Below are 23869 nucleotides of genomic sequence, written 5' to 3'. Positions count from 1 at the left end.
CTGTACTTGGGACTTTCTGTGGTTTTCCTTTTTAAGCAACTCCTTGTGTCTCTTTTTGCTCTTTTGAGATTTTGTGATTAATTTTACTTTGTTGCCCCTTTTGTGTGAAAGCCGGGGGTTGGCGGTTATCCTCCTCTTTGCTGGGCTTTTGTTTTATATTGTGACTTTAATAGTTGTTTTGCCAGCTCCTTTATTTTGGCCCTGCTCCAAAATAATGCAGGTAGCTTCAGGGGCCTGGTTACATTAGATTAGATTAGATTAGATTAGATTAGATTAGATTAGATTAGATTAGATTAGATTAGATTAGATTAGATTAGATTAAACTTCATTAATTCCATGGGGTATAGTCAAGTGAGCCTCTGCTGGGCTGACCAAACACAATTCTGACCTGCTCCTTAACTTGTTTTTTGGAGGCCTCACCCATTTTGGAGGGCACACCATATGAAAACACAATCAAGATAAGATGATATGGGACAGGGACATCACTAATAATCCACAAAGTAATAATAATGTAATTTGCCATATCACTGCAAAAACATGGGAAACATGTAATTCTAGTAATGGAAAAAATGTTTATCCGAGAAACAGATTGAGTACAAAAATGGAGGCTTTAACAAAAAAGAATATAAATACAAGGAAACAGTGGCATTTAAATAATCGAGATAATTAACTAATTTGGACCCAAATATCTTAAACACCAAATAAACTGAGATATGCAATATCATCAATTAAGCAAAAACACTAAGAAACAAAACTAAATAAATAGCACTAAAACAGAAACTACAAGAAGTAAATAACAAGAAAAACATGCTTAACAATCAAAGGATTAATATTGAAAAAGCAAAGCTAAAGAGCAAAAAATCACCACAGGCAGTAAACAAGCTGAGAGGAGAAACGTGAGTCCTCCTTGTTGTTGACGTCCCCCTCTACATGATTGTCCCATAATTAGTACTGATTTGTCACACACCTGGGAAGGGACATTACAAGGACGCCTAAATGTTGAGGCGACACTCCAAAACATTATTAAGGTTAAGAATAACATCTGCAGAATCACAGTTGGATAGGAGTGATCAGGAAATGATGTACAGAAAGATGAGACAGCACTGAGGTCTGAAAACAAGGTAGGGCTCAACGGCCAGAGGAAGAAAACTATAACATTTGTCTAACTTAAAACACAAAATCAAAACTGTAGGCAGCAAAACAAAGATTCTGAACCAATAAATATTTGTTGTAAATCCAACATGCACATGCAGGACCCTGAGTGCCATCATCTTCTACAGGTGATGATTCCTTATGTCATTTGACCATCAGTGAGCACAGTAATAATAAACAGCATGGACACAATTACGCAGGAACAGTCACAAAGTGGCATTGCCAGTGTTATATTTCAACCAGGATCTTATCACTGGCTCAGTTTTCTTTTTACTTGATCTTTTTGTTGTTTTGTTGGTTTTTTTTTAACTACTAATCCCGTGTGTTCTTTGGGACAAAGAAACAACCCAATGACTCCCAGGCAGTTCTATATTCGTGAACTTGGAGAAATGTCAGCTAATTCTTAAGAATTACCCAGTGCAGAGGATGTGGACCCACCTGTGCTTGCTGCCCCACTGGCTTTTGTAAGGAAACACTGGCGATACATCTTAGCCGTATCGCTGGAATATGAGTCCTGTTAATCTTTGTCTCAAGAAAATACCTTCAGATACTTCAAGCATTGCCCTCCTTTGTTGAGGTGTTTCATGTGCATGTTGTTGAGCCGCAGCGTTTGCTTCATTTAAACGTGTTTCTCATCTGTGTCATTAGCACGATGTCATTGGTGCACAGCGCTGTTTGCTGCACACAGATCTTTTGTACTGTAGTGAGAAGTGAGGTGCATGCTCCGAAAATATTTAAAAGTGCATGTGTGCGCCATCTAGTGGCTGTGGTTGAGCATGAGCAGAGGGGACTGCTCCATACACACATAGGTCTTTCACACATGTCTAATTATTTTGTCAATATTGCTGATAATGGCGATTTTGTCTTTTTGCTACATATTTCTTAATGTTTCTCTTGTTTAAGGTATTGGATCACGTTAATGTTATTTTTTCCTTCATATTTTGCCCTCTTGTCTACTTGAAGTTGAGCCTGGGGAGATGGGGCCATCTAACGCTGCAGCTGTGGAGCCACACACAGAGCCAATCAGGAAGAAGCAGCACATGCGTAATGATTTACAATCTTCTTTATTTTTCTCCTGAGTTTATACTTACAGACAAAAATCAAAACCATTTTGATTTACGTGTTTCCCTACCCAAGAAATCCAGTTCTGCTGTTTTGTGATTTACTACTTTATTTAAAATGTAATGATTTTTCAATGTGATTTTGTTTTGTTATTGGACATGACCATTTTTGAGAGGTTAGTGCGCTCCATTTCCCTTAATCCTTTGGGAGTGCACAACTGGTGACATCACTGTGTGCAACAGTATGAAGATCACCCCAAGACATTCTTTTCTATCCAAGATTTGGATTAAAACATAGCAATCATAGCAATCAAACCCCAATATTTACTCCTCAATAATGAGTCTTATGGTTAGCTTTGGGTTTGGGTTATCTTTTTTTTATCTCCCAGTATCAGCCTTCTTTTGTTTTGTTTTTTTCTGACTTCAATTTTTTTCCAGCCCTTTCATAAAAAAAAATATTCTATTCGGGACAACATGAAGTTGCTTTGGCTCTGCACACATTTCCTGTTCCTTTCAATTTTACAATTTAGATTCCTGGTTTTCAGCTTCTGCCATTTGTTAGAGAAGCTGCATTTGAATTTTGTATTGCCTTTTTGGTCACTTCTTTTGTACTCTGGAATTCTTATAATACATCCATAAATATTAAAATAACTATGTCTTGCTTTTGATTTTTTGATGTCTGTCATCCTTTTTCTGCTGTGGGTTGGCACCCTGCCCAGGATTGGTTCCTGCCTTGTGCCCTGTGTTGGCTGGGATTGGCTCCAGCAGACCCCCGTGACCCTGTGTTCGGATTCAGCGGGTTGGAAAATGGATGGATGGATGGATGTCATCCTTTTTTGAGAGTTTGATTTGGCACAATCACAACTGCCAGTTTAAGTAAGTGCAAACAAACAGTCAAAAGGCATTAAAATGGGTTTTTATGGTCCATAACTCAGATCACAACAACGGTCTTGACAAGACTCTAAAAAATTATCATAATTGACAGGTCTAAAATTGAATTTTCAGAATAAGCACAGAGAATGCTAAGACATAAAAGATCTAAAGAGAGAATTCTAGGCTAATCCATGATACTATTATCTGAGAATTTTGATTTTGCTTAGCTCTTTTGTTTTGACAAATTGATTATTGACTTTTTGCTAAAGATGATATATTGGTTTAGATTCTAGCTGCTGTAAATAAACAAGTTTTATAGGATTAATGATTTGAGTTTTAGTAATTACAGTTTGACCACAGCAGCTTTCCTCATGGGATCTGAACTTGCAAACTTGCTCTGATAACCTTTAACAGAGCAGGAAAAACAAGATTGAATTCAAAAAAATATTCTTTATCTCAAGTAGTTACTTGCAAAATTCACTCTTTGGCCATGACTTTTATAACATTTATAACATCTATAAAGAAAATACTTCCTGGATTCAGCCTGTTCCATTTGGACTCCTCGTTTAAAGGATCTGTCCTGCTACGTGAATATCTGCTCAAATGACAAAGGAGATCATTCATCAGCAACAACCTCACCAGAGACAACTTTCTTATGCTGGGTAGCGTTTTCATAACAAAAGCAGCTTTCTCAAATGGAAGCTCTCTCACGCCACGCCACTCTAAAGGAGCATGTGCAACACTAATAACAGGCAATGGTATATAATTGATAAAATGATTCCCTTGCTGTCTCCATGGGCACAAAGCCAATTAGCTAACTTCATTTCCTCTGCGTGCCCCTCATTATGTGAATGGCTCTGGCAGTCCCTAAGTGAGGTTTTTTTCAATTCTGATAAAGCAACATTTTTTTTGGGGGGGCATAACCAAAATGGGACAACTTAAAAGAGAAGAAAGCCAAAATAAAGTAAGCTTGAATTTATCAAGGAGAAATGGAGATGGACAGTACAGGGTGAAATCACTTTTATGCTACCATTGAGTTTTCTTTTTTTTAATTTGCTTTGCTAGGCATTTTCATTACTATAGCTGTACCTTTATTAATAGGCTTAATTATAAAAAGGTCGGCAGCAGATGCAATTTGTCGGGACAATGTGACCATTTATCTCTCTTAAGTTCAAACCTAAAGGGTTTTTCCCAGAAGTCGATAATGAACACTAACATTGTCCTACCATGGGACACAGAAACTCATTTCTAAGACAAACTCACTTTGACGTCATATACTTGGTTACAACAGTACAAAGTTTCCACATGCAAAGAGATCCACAAAATACTTTTGCCATATTTTGCAGTTCCACTAAGACAAGAGAACTTTACAATCGCCTTCCTCTAAAAGCAAAGAAAGAATTTCAGTTTTAGAAAATGACTCTGATGAAAGCAAGTAAAAAAAATGGAAATTTATCACCGATGACTAGGAGGAAATGAAACAGAAAGATGTTCACATAGCATTTAGCAAACTGAATGGGAGAAAATGCAGAGCTGAAGACCAACGATACTCTGACAAGGCAGCTTCTTCAATGTATTGCTTTCTGTCTCACTATCATTTGTCAGTGGATTTTTTTTATTATTGCTTCATATATCAACCTGCATCCTGCACAAATGACCAGGGACTCCACTGTTTATTACCAAGATTGTACAGTTTGCTACAGCTATCAAATCAAATTGAAAAAGCTCTGGAGAAGAACAAAGTTCTTGTCTGCGAAATTCTGTCTTACAGGTAGTATGCTGTGGAACATTGCTGTTATATGGAAAAAATGTTAATTATATATTTCACCTACATCTAATGAACAAAGAAGTCAACAACACAATGTATCCAGACAACAACTGCCATTAAACAGGAACCATCTCTGAATAGGGACTCAAGTCCTGGCCAATGCAAAGTTACCCACACACCATAATCTACTTGAATGACTAGATAATGTTTGTGCCAGCTTGCCCTAAATGTCCATTTCCAATGTCACTTGAGGAAAAGGTCACCAGACACTCTGCCCGGAGCAGCAGCCCAAAGGAGAGACTCTGATTACATTAGGAACGTGCGGTCAGGGGAGGCAGGTGAGGTCAACATGAAAAGTAAAAAAACTAATAATGATAACATAAAATAAATGTGTCCACTGGCCAGTGCTATAAATTTGATTTCTGTATTATTCCAATAATTTTTATCATTTTTATAGTCAAAATCGATGAATTTGCGCATTTCGTGATCAAATACAGGGAAGAAACATGAGGTACAGCAGGGACGAGATGAGCCTCACCTCGGTCTGCGCTCTCCCTCATACACGGGGTTGATGCATGCAATTGGTGCGTGCCTGTTGCTGTCTCTCTGTATGTTGCCAATATAATGTTTGCAGACACATTTATTATACACCCTGACTTTCCACAGTCTGGTTAATATCTTTAATGAATGTGTGTGACATATTATTTAGTCTTGCTGATCGGACATAAAACCGCAGTGAAAAGGCACAGGGTGAGGCAGATAGTTATGTGCCGCCCTGAAGGGGACAGATGTGAGCCCAACAGGTGCTCATTGCTGCTGTTCTACCCAGAGGCTCTCGGCACCAATACATTAGCAATATCAGAAAGTCCAGTGCACTGCAGCGGTCTGTTTATTTTTATTTTTTGTTCCGACGACTGCTAAAATAGAAGATTAAAACTTCTAAAACTAAAAGAAAATAAGAAGGACTTTTACAAGAAAGTGATTGAGACTTTCGTGGAGAAGGATAGGTGCATGGACTTCATTTACAAATAAAGGTAAGACCATAAATGGTTTTTTAATTTTATAAAAAAATAGGATCAGACTAAGAAAAAAACAATCCAATATTTAAAACTAAATTTTGACCTTAAAAAAATACTCTTTTGTTTTTATTGTTATCCTTTTGTTGAACGGTCTATATTAAAATCGATTAAAGCATCAGAATTAAAATTGAAATCCTTTTTTTTGTACACCACTCTATACTTTCATTTGTAAAGAATGATTATGAATTGTCGAATTGCAACGGCAAATTCAGAACACATGGAGGGCACAAAGCAAATGCGCTCTCTCTCGCCATTATAAATGTAACGTTCTTTCTTAGTCATATGTGTACCTCACCTATGTGTGTGTTAAGAATGCTGATGAGATATGAAACATAACCAGTAGTCAATGTGCATTCTACCAGTTGAATAGTGAATAAGCTACTCTTTTGGGTTTATATATTTGTAAATGTCACTCTGAAGGAGTCAGTGCCTCACCAGCTATGAACCTCACCGCACGTCACTGGGTTACATAGAAATTCCAGTACCTAAGGTAGATGAGACTTTCTTGTCCTTCAGGTTTGCTTGGTTAGCCAATACCTAAAATGTTCCAACAGTTCATTAGAATACTTTTTAAAAAGTTGTCAAAGTTTCTACCCCCAATTGCATGACCAAGTACAGAACAAATAAAATTTCTTTATGCCAACTGGATGCAGAGAAGTTTTGGGTTAGTCTTTTAGCCATACACCCCATTTGTGGATTGCTTAGAAACAAAATACACTGCCTGGCCAAAAAAAAAGTCGCCACCAAAAAAAAAAGGTCACACACTCTAATATTTCGTTGGACCACCTTTAGCTTTGATTACGGCACGCATTCGCTGTGGCATTGTTTCGATAAGCTTCTGCAATGTCACAAGATTTAGTTCCATCCAATGTTGCATTAATTTTTCACCAAGATCTTGCATTGATGATGGTGGAGTCTGACCGCTGTGCAAAGCCTTCTCCAGCACATCCCAAAGATTCTCAATGGGGTTAAGGTCTGGACTCTGTGGTGGCCAATCCAGGTGTGAAAATGATGTCTCATGCTCCCTGAACCACTCTTTCACAATTTGAGCCTGATGAATCCTGGCATTGTCATCTTGGAATATGCCCGTGCCTTACGGCTACACAGCTGTTCAGTCCCAATCCCTTGAGTTTCCTTCGCATTGTGCGTGTGGAAATGCTCTTACTTTCACTATTAAACATAGACCCAAGTTCTACTGTTGTTTTTCTTTGATTTGATTTCACCAAACGTTTAAGTGATCGCCGATCACGATCATTCAGGATTTTTTTCTGGCCACATTTCTTCCTCGAAGACGATGGGTCCCCACTATCCTTCCAGCTTTTAATAATGCGTTTGGCAGTTCTTAACCCAATTTTAGTAGTTTCTGCAATCTCCTTAGATGTTTTCTCTGCTTGATGCATGCCAATGATTTGACCCATCTCAAACAGACTAACATCTTTTCCACGACCACGTGATGTGTCTTTCGACATGGTTGTTTAAGAAATGAGAAGCAACTCATTGCACCAGTTGGGGTTAAATAACTTGTTGCCAGCTGAAAGATAATCGCCCATGCAGTAATTATCCAATAGGAGGCTCGTACCTGTTTGCTTAGTTAAATCCAGGTGGCGACTTTTTTTTTGGCCAGGCAGTGTAGTTTATTATTATTATTATTACTCAAATGAATGATACTTTTGTGATTAGTGTCTGCATTCAGAGGCGACTGCTCTAAGACTACAAGAGAAGGTCTGCCTCCTCTCAAAAAATGAAAAACATTTGTCAAATATGTACTGCTGTTTTTACATTGCTATTACAATGAGCTTTCTAGAACGCATTCAACTTCTTGGCTAGTTCATTTAGAATCAGAAACAATTTCTTGCAGGTTGTCTAACATCATTTTTTTTTCTCATACATTCCCATGGTAGCACAATACATTAAAATCCATTGGCACTTCAGAACATGCTTTGTTTTCAGTGTAGCAAAGCTAGACGTTTATTGGACAAATGCTTCAAAACATCATTTCCAGTGGGCGGGGCAGGACACTGGGCTGGTGCATGATGATTGGCTGGACCTCTTTTTGATTGACAGTGTTTTGGAATCGGAACGTTTCAAGTTCAGTCCTGCGTGGTTTTTGGCAAGTGAAGCTGCTGTTTTTTTCTAGCAATACAGTCAACTATTTTCGTTTGTACATATCCTGCTGTAAATAAAAACATAAATATAGTGTTCTTGAGTTTGCTCCTTGTTTCAGTTTAGTAAAGTTTGGGGGTGGGGTGGGTATTTGTAAACCAGCCATCCAAGGGTAAGCCATTTGATTTATTGATGTTTTCTGAGTGCAGTGCCTCAGCTATACAAGATGTCGTCTTTAGTGGCAACAATTGGAACTACATCAGCACGTGTAAAGAGGAGCTTCTCCTGCTTGAAACAAGTCAAGTCACACAGCCGCAACACAATGAGCCAAAACCATTTAAGCATCCTTGCTTTGCTGGCAATTGAGAGGAAACTGGTTAAGTCTCTGGAAAAGACTCCCAGTTGGTATGACTGAGCCACAGAACATTTTTAACAAAAAGAAAGGAGGGCAGAATCCATGGCTGTCTGTTTGTCTGTCCGGGATTTTAAATCACCTGCAGCTCACAAACCGTTTGACCTATTGACCTGAAATTTGGTACACATATACTACGTGACATCTACTATCTGCGTTTGGGGTAATGATTGACCTCCAAGGTCAAAGGTCAACCCAGGAAGGTCAAGGTCAAAAATCAAATTACCTGTAGCCTGAAATTTGGTACACATTTACTACTACAGCTTTATATTAAAAACAAAGAGTTTTGGAATTATTACTCTTTTTATTTTTTTTTTTATTTTATTGTAGAATCAACTCTCGACAGTGGTCAGCAGGGCAGCCATGCAGCACATGCGTACGGGCGCCGTTCTCATCCCTACCACCTCCCCTACCTCTTCAGATCTTAAATCATTCTTGAGGCAGATTGAAGACTTAAGTTCCAGCTTAAGTGAAAAATTAAGGAAAATGAACACAACACAAACACTGTCGACATAATCAGTTTTAACGCAAAACGATGCTGACAAAAGAAGAGAAGAAGCGGGCCGCTAGGGTGGAGAAAAGAAGAGCTGCTCAGGAAGCAGCAAGCACATCAGCCTCTGAGCAAATGAATGGTAAACGAACAGAGAAAGAGGATGAAAACTAGGAATGTTTAAGTCAAGTGGATCCACTGCAGTGCGCCATTACTGGTTTACATATAAATAGCATGATGAAATAATTGACTAATTTTATGATGGAGGCCTAAAATGTGTACCACTGCTGCATATTCTGTTAATAGTGAATGTAATTTATTAAAGACACTGCTAAAGTCAAAAATGTTCTTAGCTGGCTTACTGTACAAATAATTGCATCTCGCCAGGCTTTGCAGGACAGTGTCCCACCACCAAACCACTGCAGACAGCAGAAACATCTTCCTTAACATCCTGCTGAATGAGCCAAAGATCAGCAACACACTTCAACATTATTCCTGGAGGTTTTGCACTTTTAACTGCTAACACAATTCTAATCATTTTACTTTATAAAGAAGGTGATCTGTTTTTAATGCAATCAGTTTCAGACCCCTTTGTTTATCTTTATTTTGTCACCTTGTCTTACCTGGCTAAAAGCATTTGGAACAGCTGGACTCAAAAAGCAAATCACAGTGTGCCCTTAAGAAATTAATTCAAATACCAAGAGCACAAGCAAAATCCACAAAGGGGAAATGCCAGCTGTGAAAGAAACTGTGAGACCTCATTGCTGTTAAACAGACAATTGACAGTTTTTTCTTTTTCTTCTTCTTCCTAAACCGCTTTTAGTTGCAGTCTGAAATATGTCTCAATTTGGACTTAGCTGACCCTAATCAACATGTTCAATAATAATGTGACAGGTACAAAGTTTCAGTTAAGAAAACCTTAAATTTGCTTTATTGTAACATAACAGCCAAATAAGTGCCTCGAGCATAGGAAACATGCTATATACAATCACAATTCCAAAAGAGTTGGGACGCTGTGTAAAATGTAAATAAAAACACAATGCAATGATTTGTAAATCTCATAAACCTATATTTTATTCACAATCGAACATAGAAAACATATCAAATGTTGAAAGTGAGACATTTTACTACTTCATATTAAAAATATTAGCTCATTTTGAATTTGATGGCAGCAACACGTCTCAAAAAAGTTGGGACATGGGCAACAAAAGGCTGGAATAGTAAGTGGTGCTAAAAAGGAACAGCTGGAGGAACATTATGCAATCAAATAGGTTAACTGGCAACAGGTCAGTACTGTGACTGGGTAGAAAAAGAGCATCTTAGAGAAGCAGAGTCTCTCAGAAGTAAAGAAGGGCAGAGGTTCACCAATCTGCAAAAAACTGCATCTACAAACTGTGAAACAATTTCAGAATAATGTTTTTCAACATAAAATTGTGAAAACTTTGAATATTTCATCATCTACAGTGCATAATATAATCAAAACATTCTAAGAATCTGGAGAAATCTTTGTGTGCAAGGGACGAGGCTGAAAATCATCATTGGATACCCGTGATCTTCATGTCCTCAGGTGGCACTGCTTTAAAAACAGGCCTGATTCTGTCATGGTATTCATTGCATGGGCTCGGGAACACTTCCAGAAATCATTATGTGTGAACACAGCTCTCAGTGCCATCCACAAATGCAGGTTAAAGCTTTATCATGCAAAGAAGAACCCTTATGTGAACATGATCCAGAAAGGCCACCATCTTCTCTGGACCAAAGCTCGTGGACTGAGGCAAAGTGGAAAACTGTTCTGTGGTCAGACAAATCAAAATTTGCAATTCTATTTGGAAAACAAGGATGCCACATCCTCCGGACTAAAGAGGAGAGGGACCACCAGGTGTTTGTATCAGCACTCATCTCTGATAGTATGGAGGTGCATTAGTGCCTATGGAATTGGCAACTTGCACATCTGGAAAGGCAAACCATCAATGCTGAAAGGTATATACAGGTTTTCAGGGAAGGCCTTGCATATTTCAGCAAGATAATGCTAAACTGCATACTGCATCTATCACAACTGCATGGCTTCATAGTAGAAGTGTCCAGGTACCGATCTGGCCTGTCTGGAGTCCAGAACTTTCACCAGTTGAAAACATGAAAAGAAAAATAAGACAAAGAAGACCCAGGACTGTTGAGCAGCTAGAATCCTATATCAGTCAAGAATGGGACAACATTCCTCTCCTAAAGGTCCAGTTATCAGTCTCCTCATTTCCCAGATGTTTACGATCTGTTGTTAAAAGAAGAGGGGATGCTACACAGTGGTAAACATGGCCCTGTCTCAACTGTTTTGAGGCGTGTTACTGCCATCATATTCAAAATGACCTTATTCTTTTCTTAACATGGTACATTTTCTTGGTTTAAAAATTTGATATGTTTTCTATGTTCTATTGTCAATAAAATATGGGTTTATGAGATTTGCAAATCATTGCATTCCATTTTTATTTACATTTTACACAGCATCCCAACATTTTTGTTTTTAGGCAAATAAAATGTATTATTATTATTATTCAAAAATATTCATGTATGTTAAGTTAAATGTCAGCTCTAACCTGAGCCCATGCAAGTGAATGTGGGCATGAGTACGCTCTGAAATGGAATGGTGCTGTTGTGAACTGGGGGATACCTAAACACAAAAATACCAAAATTTCTGAAAATGCCCACTAAAGGAGGGAAACCATCAAACACAGCTAATCACAATAGGCAAAAGTAGAATCTTTGAAAAAAAAATGTATTATTGACAAAACGTTCAGTAACAAACATAAGCTCCAAGGAGCTCAAGAAGTCAAGTGAGTTGTCTGAAGCAACAAATGCAATCCAAAGTAAACTATGTCCTAATACACAAATCTGAAAAACAGTTAAAAATCATAAATCCAGTAATTTACAAAGCACAGAAAAATCACAAAAGAAACTCAGTAACACCAGTGTATTCAATGAACCGCAGAGGACTGTGGGTTTTCTTCAACCTTTAAAGAGCTGATGGTAGTCCCTTATGGTGATGGGCAGGTGGCCACACCTCTTGGGGAAACACCTACAAATTACATGGCATGTGGAAAAAGATACATAAATATAAAGGAACTAGAAGATCAAAGTTGTTGACATAAAAATTTAACAAAACAGACACACTGTAAATGAGAAATTTGAACCCCAGTTAGAGGGGGACCCCAGCTCAAACCACTGCTACGATGGGCTCCAGCTCCCCACAACACCAGATCAGATAAAGCAGGTTAGAAAATTAATATCTGGATGGATGTTGATTGGTTCTGTGGCCATGGAACCCCTTCCTGTCAAAAATAGTTTTTGATCTTGTATAAATAAGAAAGATTATTTCATTTATTTTATTTTGAAGGGTAAAAAAACTAAGGAACTTTTCATTTAAAGAAAGACAGCTTTAAGATGTTTTCATTTCGCATGCATTAAGCTTAGAACTCCAGACCAGTAATGGAATGAAAATGCATTAAATTAGCTGTACCTCCATTGAAGTGACTGAAACATTTACCCGAGTTATATTGTCTTAGAAATGTTACTCCTGAATCATAGCAGCACCTTTTGTAATTCATAAAATTTCCTGTCTTTCATATTTTTTTTGTGTAATTATTAGTCTTTTATTATGGATGTAGCAGCAATGAAAGGGACTTAGAACTTGCCTTTCTGTAGATGCCTTAAAAACTGTCATGCCGTGTGTAGCTATATTTAAGATTTCTTTATTGTTTTTTTTATAAAGCAATGTGCTGCTAGGAAGGGCCTGCAGTGAACGTGGACTTTCAGTCCGGATTTTCATTTATGCACATCAATTCATTTCAAAAGGAAACCAGATTAATCTGCCTGTCTACTCGGGAAGGGCTGACCTACAATTAGGTGACTCTGCATGATGCCGATTGACTCTCCTACTCAACTAATGAAAATGGCATGCAGGAGAAATGGGAAAGAGGTAGGGGACAACTCCCACCCAAAAACTGGACTAGCCTTGTCTACTTCTTTTATCTTAGGGACCACTCTCTGCAGTAATACTAATGCAGGAATCTTCGCTGCTGTGCCAGTCTCTAATTTACAGTAACACATGACATTTTTGCTAATAAGCTCTATTGTAATGTTTGATTTGAAACAACTGGACTCACAATCTCTAATGTATCCCTGAAATTGGGATCTCAGTTCCATCTGGTCTTTACTAGGTTCTGAAATGCTGTGAAACATCCCGTAAAAATTTTCAATGCATTCATCATTATGTTATATTTAATGTTAAAGGCTTCCTAGAATTGCCAAGACCGTTACTGAATCATCTATGTCACAATGCCTAAAACAACACATCCAGCAAATCATTACTTAAAATCAAAACACAAAATCTGTGACATAGCAGCCCATTTCCATTACACTAAAACAATAAGATGCAGTGCCTATAAAAAGCAGTTTTCATATTTTATTAATATGCAACACTGAATCGCCATAGCTTTATTTGGGCTTCTTGAAACTAATTGACGGAAAAAGGCTCTTTAATAACAAAGTGAAAACAGATCTGCAAAGTGATCACATAAGTATTCAGCCACTTCAAGTCAGTATTCTGTAGTGTAGATGCCACATGGGCTGATTGGGCATCCCAGCCAGGAGAGGGAGCAGACCTGGAAGAAAGGACCGGAAAGGGTGGATGGACAGCCCATTAAAAAGAAAAAATATCCCTGGGGTTTTTTTACAACCCCAGCATGCTAGATGGCAGCAGCTCTGGTTATCGGCGCCCAGTGTGAAGTCAGCAGAGCAGCTCTGCTGGGGTCATGGGGTACGGCAAGAGGACGCTGCAGGGAGACAAGCTCCCTACTGTGATGGACTTCCCTGGCACCGGAAGTACTTTGATCGGGCAATCGCCCTGGCACTGGAAGTATTAATAAGAGGGACGACACTCCCTTATCCAGGCGAGTCGGAACTGGGAGGTAGAGAGGGAACATTTGTCTGGAGGTGGGCAGTGCGGTGGTGACAACATTATTGTGAGGAGGAAAAACCTGTGCTTTTGAGTTTATTGTGATATATTTGAGAGGAGTTGGTTAATAAATCAACCTTTATTTGAACCTTGGAATGTGCTTGTGTGTTCGTGGTGGGGTTTTGGCTTGCTGACTCCCAGGTTTCCTTCACAATCAGTGCACCTTTGGCCACCACGACAGCCTTGAGTCTGTGTACACAAGTCTCTATCAACTTTATACATCTGGAAACTGATATTTTGTCTTATTCTTCTTTGCAAAAATGCTCAAGCTCTGGTAGGGTTGCATGGGGATTGTGAGGCAAGAAGCTTTTTCCAAATCCAACTTCAAATTCTCAACTGGATTGAGAGCAGAACTCTGTCTTGGCCACTTGACAACATTAACATTGCTGTTTTTAATCCATTTCTTTGTATCTTTGGTTTTTATTTTTGCACTTAAACGGTGATGCCTCTGATCCCTACCACTTACTGGAGACCTGGTGAAAAAGTATTAAAGTTAACTAGACTGGCCTCTCCAGAGACCACCTAAATGGCACTCCTGGCTGGACATTGTTGTATTATTCACTTGAAATTAACCTTCACTTTTTCTAAACAAGTGAGTTCACAAGTCATTAAACATACCTCTGTCATCAATATGATTTTCAAAAATGAAAAGATGAATCAAAGTCGTGTGTTGATGTATCACAGTGGTTCTCCAACTGCTTCTTGGAGAGTCCACATGGCCAGGAGTTTTTGTCCTAACCAGTTTCAGAATCAATGAGTCTTTTATATGCAACTGATCTCATTTAATTAGTTAGTCTTTTCTCCTCTTATTCTGCATTCAGAAAAGCACAGCTGCATAATTTTTACATTTAGGACATTTGGAAATATTTGTATTTTTGCTATTTCTTTAAATGTTTAACTCTCTTTTGTTGTTTTCCTACCAATTTGACATTCTTCTGTGTAGTTTGTTCCCTTTTATTTGTGTCCTAATAAAAACCATTAACAATACGCAGAGCAAACACCCAAGCAAACAACACTAAATGCTAAAAAGCTGCAACTACTTCCATGTCAGTCATACTAAGGTGCTCACTGTTAAATAATGGATTAAATAACCTGAACACCTGGGAAAGCAGAATTAAAAGCATGATGAGGATTGAAATCATAAAAATCATGTTAAAACAAAACACTGAATAATCTCCATGTAACATAAATTCTAATAAAAAAACTACCAAACATAGTTTTGTAATATCTACATTGATCCTAAAACATCAAAATTTGGAAATACCAGCTTGTCTACTTAGGCTAGGAGGTAAATTTAAAAGCTGTAGGTTAGAAAAGGGGGTGAGCAACATCGATCCTGGAGTGTCTGCATGTTTTCGTTCCAGTTCAATTGTCTGTTATATAAAAAAAATCCTGTGACAAGACACGACTTTTTAGGACAGATTTTTTCAAGTCCCATGAGATGAGATTTTGGCCATGAGATTTTTTTCAAGTCACGCCCTCCTCTCAACCATATTCAACCACGCACACGGTCCACTCGCATCTCATTCGTGTGAATGCTTTTGACAGACACATTTCCTGCGTTCTCAGCTATTATCATTTTTTTATGTTCTTCTCACTTTAAGTTTCCAATTAAAGAAGACTTTTTATGTCCAAATCTTATTGATGAATTTCATCCCGAAGGGATATCAACAAAAGAAATGAGTACACAGGCAATCCTAGCATCAAGAACCGATGAAGTCAAACGAATTAATGTGAAAATTGTCGATCGGTTACACAGCAAATTGGTTAAATGTGTATCAATAGACTCTGCTGAAACAGTTGGTGGTGATGGTGCAGAAGATGAAACCATCAACTTACAATATCACGAAGAATGTCTACAACCGTTAACACTGTCTGGTATTCCACTGGCCGAATTACTGTTGAAAGAAGGATGTATCCAAGAAAGGTAATGTAGTAGATCTTCCCCGGATAACATTAGACACCAAAGAAGATCTTGATATGCCATTCATATTAGATAGATAGATAGATAGATAGATAGATAGATAGATAGATAGATAGATAGATAGATAGATAGATAGATAGATAGATAGATAGATAGATAGATAGATAGATAGATAGATAGATAGATAGATAGATAGATAGATAGATAGATAGATAGATAGATACTTTATTAATCCCAAGGGGAAATTCACATACTCCAGCAGCACCTTACTGATACAAAAAACAATATTAAATTAAAGATTGTTAATAATGCAGGTAAAAACAGACAATAACTTTATATAATGTTAACGTTTATCCCCCCGGGTGGAATTGAAGAGTCGCATAGTTTGGGGGAGGAACGATTTTCTCAGTCTGTCAATGGAGCAGGACAGTGACAGCAGTCTGTCGCTGAAGCTGCTCCTCTGTCTGGAGATGACACTGTTTAGTGGATGCAGTGGATTCTCCATAATTGATAGGAGCCTGCTGAGCGCCCGCCGCTCTGCCACAGATGTCAAACTCTCTAGCTTCATGCCAACAATAGAGCCTGCCTTCCTCACCAGTTTGTCCAGCCGTGAGGCGTCTTTCTTCTTAATGCTGCCTCCCCAGCACACCACCGCGTAAAAGAGGGCGCTCGCCACAACCGTCTGATAGAACATCTGCAGCATCTTATTGCAGATGTTGAAGGACGCCAGCCTTCTAAGGAAGTATAGCCGGCTCTGTCCTCTCTTGCACAGAGAATCAGTATTGGCAGTCCAGTCCAATTTATCATCCAGCTGCACTCCCAGATATTTATAGGTCTGCACCATCTGCACACAGTCACCTCTGATGATCACGGGGTCCATGAGGGGTCTGGGCCTCCTAAAATCCACCACCAGCTCCTTGGTTTTGCTGGTGTTCAGGTGTAGATGGTTTGAGTCGCACCATTTAACAAAGTCATTGATTAGGTCCCTATACTCCTCCTCCTGCCCACTCCTTATGCAGCCCACGATAGCAGTGTCATCAGCGAACTTTTGCATGTGGCAGGACTCCGAGTTATATTGGAAGTCTGATGTATATAGGCTGAACAGGACCGGAGAAAGTACAGTCCCTTGTGGCGCTCCTGTGTTGCTGACCACAATGTCAGACGTGCAGTTCCCAAGACGCACATACTGAGGTCTGTCTTTAAGATAGTCCACGATCCATGCCACCAGGTATGAATCTAGTCCCATCTCTGTCAGCTTGTCACTAAGGAGCAGAGGTTGGATTGTGTTGAAGGCACTAGAGAAGTCTAGAAACATAATTCTTACAGCACCACTGCCTCTGTCCAAGTGAGAGAGGGATCGATGTAGCATATAGATGATGGCATCCTCTGCTCCCACCTTCTCCTGATATGCAAACTGCAGAGGGTCGAGGGCGTGTTGAACCTGTGGCCTCAGGTGGTGAAGCATTAACCGTTAACCGTTTCCCGTTAGAATAGAGACAAACATTCGAAAAAGTCAGTTTATTTATTAGAGAGAAAGAAACAAAACTTTCTCATGGGCAGTTATACGTTGCGTTGTCATGATGTAAGTCTAATCACAGAATCAAAATTCAATACGATATTGACGACAATTTTACTGAAGTTTTACAGTAAAAGTGTAAGTTTTAAAAAATATTAGCATGTTAATTTCAAAGCCAAACAGAGCAAAATCATATAACGCACCAAGAAACTCTAACGCAACATGAAACATACTTTACTTTCAAAATATTACATTTTAATATTTTTAAATATGGTTAATTATTAGCTGTAATGTAAAATAGTTAGTTCTATTATGTACTGTATATGTAACAATTCCCATGAAAATAACAATCTGTTTAAATTGTACATCTGCATCCCCATACACGAGCGTCAAAGCTGCAAAATAGCTTGCGCGTAGCGCCGGCCTGGGGGTTGGCGAGCGAAGCAAGCAGGGAGCAAAGCCCCCTTGTTTAATCAGAAAACAATCCTTGCCAATACAGTTCTTACCTAATTTCATGTTTTTTTTTAATGTTTTAACTCTGCAATGTCAGGTAATTCTTTGTCCTTCACTTTCTTCTCTTCAGTTTCCTTCTCAGTTTTTTATTAAATTAAGTAGTGCACGATGACTGCACACCAGTGTAAAATGAAACAAGGTGGGGGACAGCTGCTGGCTCCTTTGTCATGTGCATCACATTGCTAATCAGAAGCAATTAAAAAAGTGAATGCAGCAGTTGACGACTAAAATAAGCAATTATGGGTTTGAAATCTTAACAAGCGAGACCACTAAAATGAAACAGGAAAATGTCACTTGAGCAATAAGTGTGTTCATCAGCAATAACTGACTTCTCATTAAGAAAGTGGGTTGGAACAAAAACCTGCAGCCACTGCAGCCTTCCAGGACCGGCGTTGCTCACCACTGGTTTAAAACAAAAATCTGCACCCACATGGGGTCCCCATGATTGAGTTTGAGAGCCACTGATTTAACAGATGTCATTAAATTCACTCATGATTTTTTGCTTAGGCCGTCACTGGACTTCTTCACTGTGTCTTACATGTGAGCCTGGTGAGTAGCTTACAGCACAGAGGAAGAAGAGGAGGAGGAGGGCAAGGAAGGACACAGTCACTAACAGCCTTTTCACTTGTCTTCCTAGCCTTGCCATGAAGATCACAAACAATTACTCTGAGTCCTCTTCTGCCCCTTCAGGATAAAAGAGCAATGTGTACCATAAGTGGGTTATCATTTCTTCAAACAACTCCTTAGAGGGCACCTTACAATGAAGAATATACATCTCTATTCACTACTGCAGCTGCAAAATGGTCTTTTGTTACCCTTTTCAATCAAACAAGGTGGAGTCCCAACACTTTGACATAATGTTTGTTTATCTTTTTTCACAACTGCAATCTGTAGCCTTAAAACGAGCAATGAGATCTCCGGTGTCACCTCTTTATTATATCTTTAAGATTCTCGATTTGTGGAGATTCCATATTGTCACTATAGCTAATTATCTGCGTTTCGTGAAAGTGTGCAGTGGTGCTGCTGATTCAGTACTGAGTGGCATGGCCATGGGAGAGAACAGAGATCTGTACCTTCACACTGGAATATACGTGGATAGAAAAACGCCATTTTTCCAGCTTTAGTTCTTTATCCCCTGGTGAAGGTACCAAATACTGACATTTATTGTATGACGCCCTGGCCAGCCTTGTCTACTGAGACATGAGGGAGGATTACTGCCCAACTCCCTGATTATTGCATCACCCAGGGAGCCTTGCAGTTGAAACAGTCTTATCGCTCGGATCACTCTACAAGAATCCTTTGCTCTGTGACAGTAAAATCTGGACAGAGGTTGGAGCGACATTTAAATTCCAGACACAATTTAGAAACAGTGACATTGATATATCGCCCCAGCCCTTCTAAAGTCCCTCTAGCACGCTGGCATGCTGGTTACAGTGTCAATCACATCACAAATTACATTTTTAAAGTCAAATCCAATTCACAAGCTTGATCACCTGGATCTTACAGCCGCACCTCCCTGCAGAGGAAATGAGAGGAGCCAATCTGCTTCAAATGCTCGCTCTTTTCATTGGGGTCCTTTCCTTTAAGTCATGCTGAACAGGCAGACACTGGTGGGTGTAAATATACTTCTTTTGCTTTATGAATAGATTCTCCAGACTAGTCAAACAGCTTGTTGTGTTTTTCTTCATCTCACTGACCTCCTGTATGTATTACACACATGGCATGGAGCCCAACTGGTACTTTTTTTACTTTCACCTCCAGGACAGGAATCCATTTTTGGTGATCCAGGTAGTGTCATGGAGCTGCCCTCATATGGCCTTCTTATAATTACGTGTGTGTGTGTTTCTCCTCATCTTGTAATGAGTAAGGACTCTAAATATCAACATGTCATTATTTAAAACAAAGCAACCAAATGTTTCTGCAGGAGCTCTGTGTTCTCCATCTTCCTTAATTAGATTGCTATTAAATTTTCATTGCAGCTCCTTTCAGTTTGGTAATGCGTAAAAGCTCACACAATTCCTTTTCTCAGCTCTTTGCTTTTGAGATCACAAAAAAGCAGGTGAGTGATAGGCAGACAAAGAAGCTTCAGAGCTGGCAGCGATAGAATTGATTCTTATCAAAAGTCGGAATAAAACAACTGACTTGATATAAACGCCAGTGACTGGAAGCTGTCTAATTTGCAGGAGAGCAAAGTAGATTGGGGAGCCATGCAGCGACTCTTTTTCCTGTCTGAAAAGGTTTGTCTTAAATTGTTTCGGCATTTTCACTTTCTTCATTGTTCTTTCCAGTATATGTTAACTTTGCACTCCTTAGACATATTAAACAGTTGCACAACTTGTTTCTCATTGTCATTCCGTTTTTATCACCGGGCAGAAATAAAGCCCGGTTCATTTAATCTTAGTTCAAGGAAAAACCTATACAGTCGAATAAACACACGAAACATAGATTACCCAGAGCACATGAAAGAAAGTATGCCAAAGATCAGATAGCCATACTTTATGGTCATGTAGAATCTACAGGGCAGATATAGGAAGAATGACCGGTAGAAATAAAGAGAGAAGTAAATGTGTGCAGGTCAACGGGTAACACGACCCGCGGCTGAATTATAAGAGTCGAATAAGGACTGGATGAATGGGAAGATGGAGAGATGGGTGGATACAGTTAACTGTCTGCCTGTTAAACTGAATTTATACTAATCTGTGTGTGTGCGTGAGTGTGTGTGTGTGCGTGTGTGCACGTACCACAGTTAGTATGCTGTACCTGGGTGTGCAGTTCATTTATTAAAATGTTAAGCATATTTGTGCATGTATGTGTTGATCATATTTTTTAAGATGTGTGCATAGTAATTCGATTTATATAAATTCATCAATGTTTTATTACACTAATATATAAAATTCCATTTGATGTGCATGCTTTTGTTTACTACCTATTCATCTGTGCCTTTACTTCATTGATGTGAATGTGTGCATTTCCTTCATTTAAATGAATTTATGTGTCTACCGTCTGTATTTACATGAATATTTACTATCTATCAAAATGTTTCAGTATATCTACCTCTTTTGTAGTATTGCGAACACAACTTACATTTATATGAATGCATGCATATGTACTGCCTTTACTGGAATGTGTTCACTACATTTATATTTTTTAAAAAAGGGGACAAATTATTTCTATGCTGAAAAAATAATTAAGCACAAAGCCGATTTTTTGTGTTTCTAACTTTTTCCGCTTGGATGAAAACTTTCTCCATTTCTATATGTTCTTTAGCAAATGTTCATGCATTCGTATTCTTTCAGAGACGCTCTTTCATGGCAAGTGCCCACATCAGACATGGAAGCACTAGGTGGGCCAGACGCAGATGCCAACAATGGGCAAACGTCGGTTTATGTTCAGTATGTGCAGTAGCACCTTTAAGCAAACTCAGGTGCTGCACGTCTGCTCCGGGCACTTGCCCTGAATGCACATATAGGGTGTCTGTTCATCCAGCACCTGATATTAATGTTATATTGTATAAGGATAACGCGCATCGCGCTCGCAGTCAGTCTCCGGTGGCGGATAATACATAATAATGAAACGACTTACATAGCGTGTGGTAAATTTTGAGGGACTGCAAAGTGGCGTAGTGGTCAGCGTTGCTGGCTCATTGTGCCTGGTTTCCCGATGTAGGCTCTTCTCATGGATGTCCTCCAATTAATCTGAAATCATTTCGCATCCTAAAGACATGCGTGTTAAGCAAGTTATCCGTTCTAATGAGTCTCCTGGAGACGACTGATTAGAGTCCCATCCCGGGATGGTTTGTACCTTGATCTCTTTAAAACCGACTAGGCTCTGGCTCAACGAAACCATGTTATGAACAATTCAGAAGATGGGTGGATGGAGAATCCAAAGTTTTCACAGATATAATAAAATAGATACATTCACCAGGAAGAAGAGTAACGTGTGAATGTTTATAGAATAGTTTTGAAACGCTGTGGCTTTATTAACCTTATCGCACAACAGATATTATTAAATGCTGTCATGAATACCTGCAAACATGGAAGTACAGATCAGGCACGGGTCGATGTATTCAGGATAAACAATTCGATTGGTAAAAGAAAAGGTTCCTCTTACCTGTATGAGATCAGCAGGGTGTTTCCACAAATCTCAGGCTTGTAGCATCTTCAGATTAAACTGACGAAAAACACAAAGAGGCAGACGTGCCCTTTTAATGGCAAATGGCGAAGAAAGAAAGAAAGAAAGAAAGAAAGAAAGAAAGAAAGAAAGAAAGAAAGAAAGAAAGAAAGAAAGAAAGAAAGAAAGAAAGAAAATATCCGATCAGAGAGCGCGCGAGCTGCAGCAACACGTAGCTGCACTCCCAGGTTTCTGTGTCCAAGTCTTTTCTCTTCTGTACCTGGCGCCTTTGCTTAATGGTTGACAGCGCTGAAAAGCAGCACCATCAGCATCGATAGCCCCCAAACCGACCTTCCTTCATTCATTCATTCATTCATTCACAGTCACCTTCTCTTCGACTACAGAAGAGAATCCGAGCAGATGCGCGAGTTTGCTCAAGTATATTTGTAGCCATCATTAGGGTGATCCATCTGTTTTGTCATCGAGGTAACCATGACAATCAATATGCAGTCCGCTGTCTTTTCTTAAAGGACATTAGCTAAAAGTCTTAACCGGATGCGCAGGCTCCATCGGTAATGCTATTCATTGCCCTGTCTGGCAAGCTTTCCCGTGCACATGCGGTTCTTGCGCCGGCTCGCCCTGTTCGACGAGGGCTCAGCCCCCTTCCCATCACTTTGTCCTTCTCATGCGGACTCATCCCTGATTGCTTCGCGTGGATCATAGCGGCCCGTGAAGGGTTAATAGGACGGCACCCCGTTCCACATTCAGGCGACCTGCCCCGCAAAATAAACCTTCCCTCATGTCGCTCTTTGCAGGAGAAGATACTCGTGGCAGGGCGTTAACTTATTAAATGGACACTCAGACCAAGTTGGTTACGGCACTTGTAGCTCTTGCGCACTATGCGGTAAATAGTAAACTGTTAATTGTCAAACAGCCCTCCATTGATTAAGGGACCTGCGGTATAAGTGATCTGGCATGCCGCGGCGTTATTCGCCTGGTGCTATCTGGGCACAAGCATAAAGACAATTCGCGATGGGTCGGAGTATCGGAAAGCGCAGGAATTTTTTTGTCCACTGACATTTTAGCAGAGTCTTGATGAATCGGTGATCGGTTACATGTTTGATTTAATGATCGGTTGTTAACTTTAACGTGATGGATCTCGAACTGCGGTTTTGCAAACACTTCAAGAAGAGACTCTAGACACTGAAAGGGTTGCACCTGTAGAATGAGGCGGAACGACGCGTATTTTGCTAATGCAGAGTAGACTGGCATGCGAGTAACTGACGAGTTAACCTTAGCTGTGAGCCTGATTAAACCACCGACCAGGCTGGCAAGAGGTTATTGACAGCTTGTCAGTTACAGTGACGGACATTGTCATCCTGAGAAACGCTGCTTCCTGGGGTTGTTTATGTTGAGAAGCCCCCGTGAGATGTTTCACTCCATGATATTTTCATCCATCCGTTTTCAGAACCCGCTTAATCTAATTATGGAGTCACGATCGAAAGGGCTGACCCTATCCCAGCAACAAGAAATAAGAAATAAATAACAGCCGCAGTTTCTTTGTCCCTTCCTGGTCGAAGTTAACGACTTATTCACGGCTATGTATTCGTCTGGCTGCTTATTAGCAGCCTGTAGCTTCAACCTTGTAAGAAATGTTCATGAACTTAGTATTATTTTGTTATGAACATTTCCGTTTGAAGCTTTTAAAGGCGAGATCTGGTAATGATTTTAATGTATTTATATCCTAGTAAAAATAAGAATTATTATTATTATTATTATTATTATTATTATTATTATTATTATTATCAGGTAAATCAATGGCGCATTCTCAATAGGGCCGTGCAACGTAAAAAAATTATCATG

The 23869-nt window shown here is 39.3% G+C and overlaps 1 protein-coding gene across 4 annotated transcripts in view; it reads right to left on the bottom strand.

The window, feature by feature from the left end:
- Positions 1 to 23538, bottom strand: part of vwa5b1 (von Willebrand factor A domain containing 5B1) — a 166077-nt gene extending 142539 nt beyond the window's left edge. For 2 of the 4 annotated variants that reach the window (XM_051930362.1, XM_051930363.1), the window contains exon 1: positions 22007 to 23538. The gene's annotated coding sequence lies outside the window, so the exon portion shown is untranslated. The remainder of the gene's footprint in view (positions 1 to 22006) is intronic. The other 2 variants (XM_051930361.1, XM_028807677.2) reach the window with 1 other exon arrangement.
- Positions 23539 to 23869: the final 331 nt, after the last annotated feature.

Source organism: Erpetoichthys calabaricus, chromosome 8, assembly GCF_900747795.2.
Source record: "Erpetoichthys calabaricus chromosome 8, fErpCal1.3, whole genome shotgun sequence".
NCBI classification, from domain to species: Eukaryota; Metazoa; Chordata; class Cladistia; order Polypteriformes; family Polypteridae; genus Erpetoichthys; species Erpetoichthys calabaricus.
This window is presented reverse-complemented; position numbering and strand designations above follow the sequence as displayed.